Below are 12,667 nucleotides of genomic sequence, written 5' to 3' on the forward strand. Positions count from 1 at the left end.
AAGCCCAGGGTCTCATTTAGTGGAGACCTCTGGAAATGCTGTCTTCATTCTGCACTATCATGCGTATGATCATTCTCCTTCGAGGAATACTGTGCCCGGGTACGTGCTCCCTCGGCGTGTTGGGGGGAGTGTATTCTTTTCTTCGCCAGAGTGTACGTAGTCTCCACGCTGTTGGAAAAAAGTCTGCTTTGTTACATGCTCAGGGTAAGGAAAATAGGACCAAATGTGTTTCTACGGTGCCTACCACTTCATTTTGTTTACAATGAGAATTTAAATGTTGTTTCTGTCCTGACTGTCGTAAGCTGATAGGGAAATATCTTTACAATAATGACATCTAAGCAGCCATGATATTTACATTATGTCCACATCAACCAAAAAAAAAAAAAGTCAGATATACCCTTGAATATTCTTGACGTGAATTAGCAATTCTGATTTGGGCATATTATATGCATTGCTTTATATTGAAATGATAACATTCTCTGTAATCAAACGACAGTAAATTATATAGACTCTTACCCTGGAGAATGTGTCACCAGAAGAACGTAGCTGGGAATCAGGAGCTCTGGGTCAGTGACCTGGATCTATTTTTAGCTGTCCTGTCACTCACCGGCCAGCATTTTCCTCATCCATATAATGAATGTGTTCACTTTGATCTCAGAGATCTTTTTTGAATCTTAAATGCCGTCCATCATGGGCTAGACCAAATCACTGGACCACAGGAACTTAATTCTAGCTAGAGAAGAATCCCCTGGAGAATTGGATCAACAGCTGTGATGGATACTTGGTGGATATGGGGACTTTAACATCTGTTTTTGCTTTTTCATTCAGTTGGTGATGGTGCAGGCAGAATATGCTGAATCATTAACTTCCTTAGATACTTACATCACAGGTTTTATGGGCAAAAATATATTCTAAGATCCCTCCTAAATAATTATTTTTATTTGTGAACTATCAATTGTTTAAAATAATCACAGACTTACTGAGTTCCTGAGCTTTTGAAAAAAATTACAGATAAAAGTTGGGCTACTTTGTTTCTGAAAAGCAGCGTATGCATATGTGATGTGTGTCTTTCTTTGTTGATTAGAAAAAGGATGAAATATTATGTTCCAAAACACAAAATGGATTGATAATTTTTTCTATATTTTGAGTTAAAGTTGTAACATGTCAAACAAGAATGTCATATAATTCTGTCTTATCTTTGGAAAATGGAGTTGGGTAACCAACACTTGTGTAAGTTTTAATGAAGTGCTTTTAGAAAGAAATTGGATGCTTTCAAAAGCTGTTGCATTTATAAATGTGGCAAAACAAACAAACACTAGCTTTTGTGAATGTTGGAGCAATGTCTTTAAAAATATGTTTGTGTATAAACTCAGAGCATTGCCAGAAGAATGCCTGTCTGTATTAAGTCATCTTTCATGTTCTAATTTTTGCTTTTTGTACTATTGGTCGGTATGCTTGTCCTTCAGTGTTTCAGACCTGAAATAAATTTATTTTTTTAATGTTCATTTTGTATGGCTTTTTTTTTTAAGTTCTGATGCTTAGGTACACATAGGGAGTGGAAAGGGACTGTAAGATTTCAGAGTGGGCCAAGGAGGGAGTTTTGTGGAGCACAAGGAGACAAAGTCCCCCAGGGTCAGGACGAAAACAGCAAAGTAGCAAGGGCTTAATCTCCTCTCCTTTGTGCCTAACTCCTCCTTGGGCAGATAGGTGCCCAGCATGAGCCATCTGGGGATGGCTACATCTAAGCTGCAGACTTTCCCTTTTTCTCCTGGTAGCATGTACCTGTATGGGACCTGATATCCCACAGCAGATGTCATTTTTTCCTCAACGCCTTGCTGATTAATATCATAAAACCAAACTATAACTTTCTTCATTGAAAAATCGGGTATGATGAACACTCATTCTTTATAAGCTTCGGTGAGATTATACATAAAGAACATTTAGCAGAAATACATAAAGACATAGCCGGCACTCAGAAGTTTTGGCTACTATTTTTATGCATTAATGATTGGTAACTAGCACCATATTACCACTTAAAAGTATTTGGATTTGAAGAGAGAAGTTCAAGTGACTTACATCAAAAGAATATCACTGAGGAAAATTTGAGGTCCTGCAGAGCGGCCAATAGAGAAGATATTTAGGGAGGAAGGGAGTGGTAACCATATTATTCAAATCAGACCTGGCAGGGGGCTGCCCACTCCACATCCTCCTGAAGCCAGTCCTGTATGCAAATAAACTGGTTGGTCACGATTAAGGAAATTGTCATCGAGACTGGAGGCTGGATGAGAGATTAGGGCGGTGAATCCCAAAGGTTTTGGTCTCAGAATTCTTTTACACTTAGGAAAGTCTCAGAATTCTTTTATCACTGAGGAACCTGGGATGCCTGGGTGGCTCGGTTGGTTAAGCATCTGCCCTCAGCTCAGGTCATGATTCCAGGGTCCTGGGATCGAGTCCCGCATCGGGCTCCCTGCTCAGTGGGGAGCCTGCTTCTCCCTCTGCCTTCCATTCCCCCTGATTGTGCTCGCTCTCTCTCTCTCCCCGCCAACCCATAAATAAAATCTTAAAAAAAAAAGAATCATTGAGGAACCCAAAGAACTTCTGTTTTTCTGAGTTATGGCTGTTAATATTAATCATACTAGAAACTAAAACAAAACTCTTTTATTCATTTAAAAATAACCTCATTACATCTTAATAAATTACATTTTATGAAAAATAATTATTTTCCAAAATAAATGTAGTGAGAACAATGAAACCTTTTAATGTTTAAAGAGGGCAAAAAATCTTCCACATCTGGCTTCATAGAAAGCCCCGGGTTCTCCTACCAGATCCTACATTCAGTCTGTAGGGATAGGCTGTTTTGACATGTTTGAAGAAAAGCTTTGCACACATGTGCAGTTGGAAAAGAAGTATTTTAGTGGACTTTTCAGAGAATTGTGGGAAGTCTTTAATACAATAGCAAGTTGGAAAGGGTAGTATCTTTTTTTTTTTAAAGATTTTATTTATTTATTTGACAGAGCAAGAGGGCACAAGTAGGGGGAACAGTAGAGGGAGAGGGAGAAGCAGGCTCCCCGCTAAGCAGGGAGCCTGATGCGGGGCTCGATTCCAGGACCCTGGGATCATGACATGAGCTGAAGGCAGACGTTTAACCATCTGAGCCACCCAGGCACCCCTGGAACTGGTAGTATCTTAAAGATTAGTTGCTATGTGGACTCTGGAACCATATCAATAAACCTTTCCTACTTTGTTAACATTAAAATTTAATGGTCTGTCTTGTCCTTCCAATAGGTCTTTAACCATGCATGGTTGTAATATTATGCTTTGGCGTTTGCAAAGTATTATTTCACTGAGTTATGCAGCTCTTCCAACTTTGATAAATCTCATCATATGATGCCAGATAAATCACATTTGTTAATACCTCTGATCTCATCAGAAAGTCTCAGTGCTGGGAAGCCGTCAAGCTCATACAAGTCTCTTAAGCTTTGTTTTGGCAGACGCGGGGTTTCTAGAATGCTGATTTTAGTTTGGAAACTTGATTCTTGCCATTGGGGTGGGAAAAAAAAATCTGTCAGTTATTTTCTCAAAGCGAGGGACTCGCTTCATTGCTTTTTGAAAAAATACCTGCCAAACACCCATCTGAATAACCACAATTTATCTGTCAACCATCCTTTCAAGTAAAAATGATGTTCTTTGAAAATAAACCTCTCGTTCAGCTTGCATCGCAAATAAATGTACCAATGCTTTTCCTCGAAACGAGCCTCATACTTGGGCGTATGCAGAAGTGTGTCATGCGTCCTTGCCATTTCATCACACAATATTTAAAAGTCATGTGCCCAAGGATCAGCATTCAATCGCTTTTACTTTTTTCATCAAGGATATTCTTCAGTGGCTCTGACTTTCTTTTTTTCGCTGCCGCTGAATGGCAGGGAAGAACCCAGTGGCCACCAGAGCAGCTCGGTGCCTGGGCCTTGATTCAGTGCGAGGGTACAAGCACTTTCTTCCATCCCTGCCTCTGCATCGTCAGAGCAAACGTCAGTGCAGTGAAAAAGGCAAATCACTTCTTTCTAGGATTACAAAAGAGTTTGACATGGGTCTTGGGGACTCCCAAGGGTCCGCCGACCACACTCTGAGAACCACTCTTCTGGAAAAGAGATTGGCTGTCATCAGCGCAGATCAGGGATCGACAGCATGAGAAACCAGGGAGAGTGGACAGGAGAGCAGGGTCAAAGTTCAAAGGCCTCTAAAGAGGAGCCGAGATGGAAGAAGAGTCACTGGAGACACAACAGAGCCTGTGGGGAAAGAAAGGCAAAACCCCGGGTAGTTTTGTTAATGAAGCCAAAGAGAAGAGAGCAGGCAGGTACAAACGAAGATGCTACCTGAAGCCATAAAAATGTTACCAGTACCTCTTTTCATAAATTATAATCAGTGTGATATTTCAAGATGAAGTTTCCAGTTTTATTTAGCTTTATAGGTAGCTAAAAGTTAAGGCCAAGGTCATGAAACTGAAATAAAACAACTATAGGGACACCTGGATTGCTCATTTGGTTAAACGTCTGCCTTTGGCTCCAGCCATGGTCCTGGGGTCCTGGGATTGAGTCCTGCATCGGAGCCTGCTTCTCCCCCTCCCTCTGCCGCACCCCCTGCTTGTGCTCTCTCTCTGTCAAATTAATAAATAAAATCTTAAAAAAAAAAAAAGCTGACTATATAGCATTGTATCTGTTACCATCACCCTATAATAAACAGGGGCTTTAAAATCTAAGACCTGGGGCGCCTGGGTGGCTCAGTCGTTAAGCGGCTGCCTTCAGCTCAGGTCATGATCTCAGGGTGCTGTGATTGAGCCCCGCATCGGGCTCCTTGCTCAGCGGGGAGCCTGCCTCTCCCTCTGCCTGCCATTCCCCCTGCTTGTGCTTGCTCTCTGTCTCTCTCCCTCTGGCTCTCTGTGTCAAATAAATGAATAAAAAATCTTAAAAAAAAAAAAAAAAATCTAAGACCTTTCACTAGAATTACAATCATTCTTTTTTTTTTTAGAGAGAGAGAATGAGAGAGAGCACATGAGAGGGGGGAGGGTCAGAGGGAGAAGCAGACTCCCTGCCGAGCAGGGAGCCCAATGCGGGACTCGATCCAGGGACTCCGGGATCATGACCTGAGCCGAAGGCAGTCGCTTAACCAACTGAGCCACCCAGGCGCCCCTAGAATTACAATCATTCTTATTTTCCACAGCAGGCAAAGCTCTCGAGGTAAATAACCCATTTCCGAAGCCCGTTGTTTCTCCTGTAACCCGCCGGCCAGTCTCGGGCTCTCGGACGGAGACCCCTGCCTATACCACACTGGCCCTCCCTCCCTGCGAGGGGAGCTAGCCATCTGTGTAGGTGACAACCTGCCCTGAAATGACTTCAGGGTTCTTGACGGGATCCTGTGCCTGGAAGATGCATTTATGACACCTCACAGGAGATAAAATATCTTTGGGTCCCCAAAGAGAGGCAAGGTTTCAAAGCACACTGACCACCAAGAGGGAATACCTTATCTGAAATCTGAACTAGGGTCTAGAGATATCCTTGAGCAGGTTTGAATAGAAGGGAGGTGGGGATGTGATCCGGAGACCCTAAGCCTTGAGGAAGGAGGAGAATGATATTGGTGGTGGGGGGAGAAAGGGGGAAGACTCATTAAGATAGTGAGCTTGGTTTTCCACTTAGACAAATGTTGTATTAGGCCTCTGTCTAATTTCGTTTGATGTATTCATTTGCAATTCCCCTTTCATTTGTTACTTTAAGCCCATGATGAAATGGTCATTGTAAAGAGAACAAACTGTTAAAAGCCAGTAGAAACTTGATTTCTGGCTGGAGCCTCCAGGTCTTGATTAATAAAGGCTGCCTGAGCACCTCTCTTTCTCAGAGACATGTCTGATTCCTCCAGGGACTGAAATGGCCCCTAACCCCTGAGATTAGCTGATAGATTAAATTTTCATAAAGCCTCATCATGCATAAAAGTGAGGCTGAAATAAGAGTGGCAGTGATTTCTTTTTCAGTGAAAAGGCTGAATCCTTCAAAAGTTATCCTGACCCAAAATGAAGACTGATAAGCTCTGGATCATTCTGGCCAGGGCAGGATTTATGCGAGGACAGAGGTTCCCAACACACAATCAGATTAGTATTAGAACATGTCCCTGGAGGGGTGACGCATGGGCATAGATTCCTTACCTGGAAACCTATGCAGTACTTGGTACTATTATTCATAGGACAGTTTGGTTTCCTTGTATGGCTAGATTCTGTTATTGATATGCATTATTTTTTTGCATTGTAGGCCCTTGGAAAGCATCCCACATGGTGTGTAGGGTAAAAACATGTCCTCTGGGGCGCCTGGGTGGCTCAGTTGGTTAAGCAACTGCCTTCGGCTCAGGTCATGATCCTGGAGTCCCAGGATCGAGTCCCACATCGGGCTCCCTGCTCGGCAGGGAGTCTGCTTCTCCCTCTGACCCTCCTCCCTCTCACTCCCTCTCATGCTGTCTGTCTCTCGTTCTCTCTCTCGCAAATAAATAAAATCTTAAAAAAAAAAAAAAAAAAATTAAAAAACATGTCCTCTGGGAACCTAAAGTCTTAACGTGTGAAACATGACTATGATCTTGGGAAAGGAATTTAAAATGAATTTCTGTTTCTTCTCTTACTAACTAGAATAGTATTTCCTAATTTGCAGGTTTGTGGTGAGGATGAAATTTAACTAGAAGGCACACAATAGATCCTTAACAAATCAGATGCATTGTTATTCCCATTGTGAGAAACAGTAAAGGTAGGGACTGACTGCTGATAGCACTTGAGAAGCAGTTGACTGATCTGGGAGAACATGTGTTTAAGTGTTTGAACTTGACATTTTTTATAGCAGCTGCCTTTAAAATCATTGATATCCAAAGTACTTAGCCACTTCCGTGTGCGTGTGGGTGCAACACTGGGCTTGGTGCAAAGAAAATCAAACAAAACTGAATTCTAAAGAGATGGTGAGATCTGGAAAGATGGGGTGGAAGCCAAGGTACTTGGGCACCAAAGAACAAAACTGAGACGCTCAGGAAAAAGCGGTTTCTGTGTTTATTGCACAACCCACAACAAAGGAGATTAAACAAGTTAAGAAGGAAGCTACCCGTTAGTCCTCCACCCATATGCAACTATTTCTCCTTATTTCCCTTTCAGTCACATGCATGCAGAATCTCACACAGGTAGAAAGCAACTTGTGTATTTAATATAATATCCTAGGCATTTTCCATGTTGCTACATGGCCTTGATAACCATTATTTTATTTTTTTCCAGTTTTATTGAAATATAATTGACAGAGAACATTGTAGTAGTTTAAGGTGAACAACATAAAGAGTTGATATATATGTATATTGTGAAATGATTGCCACAGTAAGGCTAGTTAACATCCAACCCCTCACACAGTTACACGTTTTGTTTTTTTTGTAATGAGAACTTCTAAGATCTACTCTCTTAGTACCTTTCAAATAACCATTATTTAAAACAAAACAGGGCGCCTGGGTGGCTCAGTCATTTAAGCGTCTGCCTTCGGCTCAGGTCATGATCTCAGGGTCCTGGGATCAAGTCCTGCATCAGGCTCCCTGCTCAACGGGGAGTCTGCTTCTCCCTATGCCCTCCCCCCACCCCCACTTGTGCGTTCAATCTCTCTGTCTCTCTCTCTCTCGCAAAAATAAATATATAAAATCTTTTTAAAAGTAAGTAAAACAAAACAAGACAAAACAACAAATAACCATTATTTAAAATAACTGCATAATATCCCCATCAGGCTGATATACCGTACTTTAATGTTTCTCTGCTCACGGACATTCATTCATTTACCTATTTGATGTGTATAGAGCACATACGATTGTGTCAGGGCTTCTGGTAGGAGCTGGAAATACAAAACAGTGTCCTCTCAAAATGCTCTAAGACAAGAAAACAAACCATCAGAGTCCACAGCACTTGCTCAGAGACCTCACATGAACAAATAAAAAGGGAACTCTAGGGAAGCGGCGCCCCCTCCTGGGGGGACACCAACATGCAGCCTCTCACCCTCGGAATCAGGCAAGGCTTTTCTCTTGTTTTGAACAGAGGAGGCTCCTGATACTTGGGGAGCACAAACCTCATTGTTTTATGCCCCTTACGCCTCTTGGGCCACCCTCACCTCCGAGTTTGTCAAAACCTTCTCTCAGCTCCCTTCATCTCACTGAGATGTGAAATCCTGATGTGTAATCCTGGATTGTATTTGTATTTTATTTTTTGAAGATGTTATTTATTTATACAAGAGAAAGAGCACGAGCAGGTGGAGGAGTAGAAGGAGAGGGAGAGACAGAATCCTCAAGCTGACTCCCCACGGAGCGGGGAGCCGGACACGGGGCTCCATCCCAGGACCCTGAGATTATGACCTGAGCTGAAGTCAGATGCTTGAGCCACCCAGGTGCCCCTGTATTTGTATTTTAAATTGGTCTAGGCTAAAAGGATAAAGCTCAGACAGCCTCAATTGTCCAGTAAGATTATGTGAGGCTTTGCACCTCTTTGTGTCCCTGAAATCATTCTGCTTTAGGCTTGTGCCTCTAACCTACCAGTACATCTGGCTTTTCCTTATTAGCACTGAAAACCTAGCTGCTGGCCCTTTGCCTGGCCCGGGGCTGGGAGACCCCTTTCCACTCCAAAAATGGGACCGGCACTCCCTCTATTGGTCATTTCATGAACTGCTCTGGACTCATGGCCGCAATTTCACTGGCTTGCTGAGGGGATGTGTGGGCATGTTTTGGGGAGCGGGGACAGGGATGTGCCAGTTCATTTTAGCCGTATCTCCAAACCAGTAGGAGTCACTTGCCCCCTAACACACACACACACACACACACACGCACATGCACACACAGGCTAAACAAGTGAGTGTGTCCTCACACTCCCACTGTCTGGGCTACATAGCAGGGGGCCGTGGTGAACATTAGCCATTGACAACTCTCACATGTTTACTGGCACTTTCGAGGCAAATACAGGCATATCCTATTTTATTGAGCTTCGCAGATGTTGCATTTTTTACAAACTGAAGGCTCGTGGCAGCCCTGCTCCAAGAGCAGGTCTCTTGGCGCCATTTTCCCAGCAGCATTGGCTCACTTCGTGACTCTGTGTCACATTCTGGTAATCCTCGCAATATTTCAAACATTTTCATTATTATTACCTGTGAGTTGCTGCAATCTCATGACAAAGCTTGAGAGGATGAGGCTTTGCTTCTCAAGGATGAGGACAGAGAGTGGCTTCTCGAGATGGACTCTGCAGCTGAAGATGCTGTGGAGATTGCTGAAGTGACCACAAAGGGTTTAGAGTATTACATGAGCTTAGTGGGTAAATCAGTGGAAGGGTTTGAGAGGATTGACTCCAACTGTGAAAGAAGTTCGACTGTGGGTAAAATGTTCTCAGTGCTAACACAGAAATCACTCACAAAAGGACGAGTCAACCAATGGGGCAAACTGCGCTGTTGTCTCATTTTAAGAAATTGCCACAGCCACCCCAGCTTTCACCCCAACCCTCGCCCCCCTGATCAGCCCGCATCAAGGCCAGACCCTCCATTAGCAAAAAGATTCGGACTCACTAAAAGCTCAAATGATGGTTAGCGTTTTTTCTAGCAATAAAGTATGTTTTAATTAAGGTATGTCTGTTTTTTAGGCATGATGGTGCTGCACACGTACAAGACCACAGTACCGTGAAAACATCACTTTCAGAGGCACTGGGAAACCGAAACATTCACTGGACTCACTTTACTGTGCCAGTCGAGCTACTGTGGTGGCCTGGAACCGAGCCCTCGGGACCGCCGAGGCAAGCCTGTTCCGGCGAGGTTGGTAGAGGCTGACTCAGCTTGTGCAAGATGGAAAAGGTCAGGGTGTTTTGGCCGGAGACTGCGCCCCCGTGGAATCTGTGAGCCCCTCCCGTGGCCCCGGTGTGCCCTCCAGCCATGCTGCCCCAGGCCTGTCCCGCTGCCACCGCGGTGGGGGGGGGGGGCTTGCTTCCTCCCATAGGCAGCCTGCAGCTCGGCCGCATGCTTTCTCCAGCCCCCGTCCCTGCTGACGCAAAAGCAAGATGGCTGAGGCTGTTGTGACTCGAGTCCCCTGGGTGTCACACACAGTCCCCTTGGCCCTGCCTCCCAGCCCAGGGCTCCGGGCTCACTAGCATGGCCTACTTTAACCAAAGGCTCTCCAACTCGAGTGTCCTCAGAATCACCTGGACCGCTTATTAACACATAAAGTGCCAAGCCCCGAGCCCAGAGGTTCTGATTCGGTAGGTCTGAGGTGAGGCCCAAGAATACATATTCCTGATAAGTCCCCAGGTGACGAGAGGCTGCTGATCCGAGGACCACACCTCGAGAACAGCTTTCCAGCAGTTGCCAGCTGGCCTCGCCTCCCCAGATGGGCTGAACACACACATGGCCTCGTCAGGTGGGTCTACCTGGGCTCAGCGCCCCTCCCCCAGAGGCTCCCCTTAGCTGCCCCAAATGCTTCCTCGGGCTTGATTGGAAACATGACCTGGCTGTTCTTTTCACTGTCCAGATGGGAGGCTTTTGTGTGTCCCCAGTGAAGAGGAACAAGGTAGGGATCTGGTTTCTCAGACACGCAGACGGTTCTGAGCCCGGCAGGTGCGTCTGGGACTGTGGAGGGAAGGAAGGCAGCTGGTGCTGCTGGCCTGTCTCCAGCCTGCGGGGACCACAGCCGGCCGGGCTCCACTTCTGTGCAGAAGCAAACATCCGCCCCCACGGAGTCCAGGGAGGGCCAGGCTGAGCCCCGGCCAGTGCCAGCTGTCACTCCTCCCCGTCAGCCCTGTATCCTCCTCCCCTCCCCCTTCCTCTGGACCGCTTCAGGAGACAGGGTGGTTACAGGTGGGCGCAGGGCCAACGGGGTTAGAAGAACTGGCTTCTAGGAAAGCAGTTTCCTCCCCGGTGAAGATGGCAGACACCGCATCCCCACAGCCCCTGACTGCCACGAAGCCGGGAAAGCAAGCGACACCCTTACCTGGTCTGGAGGAAAAGCAGCAAAGGAGAGAAGAGGCTCTACCTCTGGAACTGGGCAGGGAACCCACCACTTCCAACAGGGAGAACTCCTGGGCTTGAAGCAAAGGCCTCTTTCTTCGGAGAGAGTAGCTTGGTGAGGACAGACATGGGGAATTTGAACAGTGAGAAGGCGTGTGGGGGGTCTGTGCCTGGCTCGTGCTGTGGCCCATTAGCGAGGGTGGCGTCTGTGGGCAGAGGTGGGGCGGGCAGGGAGCAGGTGCAGGCAGGCTGCCCGCAGAGAAGTTGCTCCAGCTGGGTCTGACCGGAGCAGCCGCCTGTGCCCCTTTCGAGACCTCCTCTCCTTCTCTTTTCCCACAGAGCCAGGACTTTCTGTCCTCAGCAAAAGCTCCAAATGCACCGAAAACCTGACCTTCCCCCATCCTCTGAGCTCGAGTTTCCTGCTGCACCGTCTGGGCTGACTTTCCTTCCTAAAGGACACGTGGCCGGAATGTTTTGCATGTTCCTGTCACTTCAGCCCCCTCCCCGGACAGGTGAGCTCTCTAGAAATGGGAAAGATTCTCCTGAAATAGAAGGGTTGGCAGGAAGTCTGTCCCGCAGAGCGGACCAGATCCCATGATCATCCCTGTCCAAGACTCACACGTAGTTTCACAACAATAACCAGGGATGCCTTCAATTAAGAAACCAAACCAAACAAAAAACCCCACAGATTGTTCAAGCCCGCTCCCAGAAACTGACTCCTCGGACCCGGAATGGGGCTGTGGAAGTTTTCACAAGCATCTGACGTGTTCCCGAAGCAACTGGGCTGTGGCCATCCTTTGTCTATGCAGGCTCTTACCGCCCGTTTGGGGGACTACCTGGGCTGTTGATGAGTGGGGAGATTCCTCCTGAAACAGTGCTTTGGGGGCTTGGAAGATCTAACCACATCTCGGGTTAGGAAAGAGCCCCCAGATAACCAACCGAAGCATCGTCCAGGGCAGGGGAGAGTGTTCAGTGGTGGCCTCTCTGCAGAAGGGCCCACGGGCAACATCACTGATCCATTAGCAAGCAATGCTGGCCAGGCTCCCGACTAAACAGTTAGGGTCCTACTTTAGGAGGGGGTAATAATATGCTCCATCTGTTGAGAACAATTCCCAAAGGCATTCATCTACGTGATCTCATCTGACCCCCATGACGGAGGCTGCTTTGGATCCTATAACCACAGCAGCACCAAAAGATGGCTGGGCTTCAGCAGAGCCCTGCCTTGAGTTCCCCGATTCCCCCTCCCACCCCAAGCCTGTAATCTAAGTAGAATGGTGTATATGTGCTTATAGACAATTTCCCAGCACCCCCACCTCCTTCCTGAAGGCCCCCTAAGTGCCTCCTATAAAAAAATTCTGGAGCCTCACTAATTACAACCATTTTGCAGAAGAGTAAACTCAGACTCAGCCTTGCCAAAAGTTGCATAGCTAGGAAAGAATGGAGTCAGGGCCTTACTCCTCCCTCACTTGGGCCTCACTCTTCAGATTGCCCAGGGAAGGCCTCTCTCCTAGGTTCTGCTGCCTCCTTTGGAAAGGGGAGGTGAGAAGCCCCGAGTCAGGAGTGCCTGGTGGCAGCTCCAGCCCCAGACAAGAAATTTCTGCTGCCCAGCATCCATAAGACAGTTGCCTGGATTGGTCCACAGAGAC

Source organism: Phoca vitulina, unplaced genomic scaffold (genome assembly GCF_004348235.1).
Source record: "Phoca vitulina isolate PV1807 unplaced genomic scaffold, GSC_HSeal_1.0 scaffold71, whole genome shotgun sequence".
NCBI classification, from domain to species: domain Eukaryota; kingdom Metazoa; phylum Chordata; class Mammalia; order Carnivora; family Phocidae; genus Phoca; species Phoca vitulina.